General features: G+C 30.0%; 1 protein-coding gene across 1 annotated transcript in view; it reads right to left on the bottom strand.

Annotated features, from left to right (window-relative positions):
• LOC106879207 (sodium bicarbonate cotransporter 3) overlaps positions 1-1,078 on the bottom strand; it is a 53,189-nt gene that overhangs the window by 18,933 nt on the left and 33,178 nt on the right. The window lies entirely within an intron of this gene.

Below are 1,078 nucleotides of genomic sequence, written 5' to 3'. Positions count from 1 at the left end.
AATTGTAAGTATATATATATATATATATATATATATATATATATATGTATATAATTACTTAAAATTATAATACAGGGTATCAAGAGATACCACCACGCTGAAAAAATAGCAGTCAAATCCTGACTCTAAAACCACAATAAATGTCCGCATGGCATGATTAAGTAATTATTACCTTTGATGGTTTTTATTCCCATGCTGACCACTTGATAAGATCAATATTTTAAATATCGATCTTATCCTTATTTATATAAATATATATGTATATATATAAAAAAAAGATCGTTTTTTTTCTTTTGAGAGTTGCTTTTCCTCGCATTCAGTACTAAAATGTGTTTATTTGGGAAGTCTGGTGTGTGGCATTATTCTGTAGTAATGCCCTTATATAAATATAAACGATAACCATGTAACACAACCCTTCTGTAGTTTTTTCACTCTTGTTTATCTTTTATACATCCAACCACGTGCTTTCACATACCAACTTTCTCACACCTATATATATATATATATATATAATTGTAAGTATCTATATATATAAAAAGATGAAAGTAGTAACTATACCAGGAAGTAATGTTTATTGCCACATCAATATGGCTGTTTAATAGGAATCAATGTTGCTACCACTTTTAACCCTAGGAGGAGCCTCCTCCAGTGGTTATCAGGTGCAGTTTGAATCAATAACCAGCTGGAGGAGGCTCTTCCCAGGGTTAAAAGCAGTAGTAACATCAATTCCTAAAGAACAACCATATTGATGTGGCGATAAACATTACTTTTCTCTCTCTCTACACACACACACAAATGTAGAACTATCTGTATAGAGTATAGTAGAACTATCTGTATATAGTATAGTATATACTATATATAGTATATACTATCTGTATATAGGTGTTGGTAGATAGTTTCTAGTGAGACATTTATACTGGTTACATAGACCATACTACTCTTACTAATCTTACAAACAATTATGGTCATTATAATGTAATTATTATTGATATAACTATACCTATTACTTCTGACCTGTTTTTTATACTCACACACACACATCACATATATGCACATAGTATGTAAGCTCGTATAACAT

This window comes from Octopus bimaculoides, chromosome 4 (genome assembly GCF_001194135.2).
Source record: "Octopus bimaculoides isolate UCB-OBI-ISO-001 chromosome 4, ASM119413v2, whole genome shotgun sequence".
Taxonomy (NCBI): Eukaryota; Metazoa; Mollusca; class Cephalopoda; order Octopoda; family Octopodidae; genus Octopus; species Octopus bimaculoides.
This window is presented reverse-complemented; position numbering and strand designations above follow the sequence as displayed.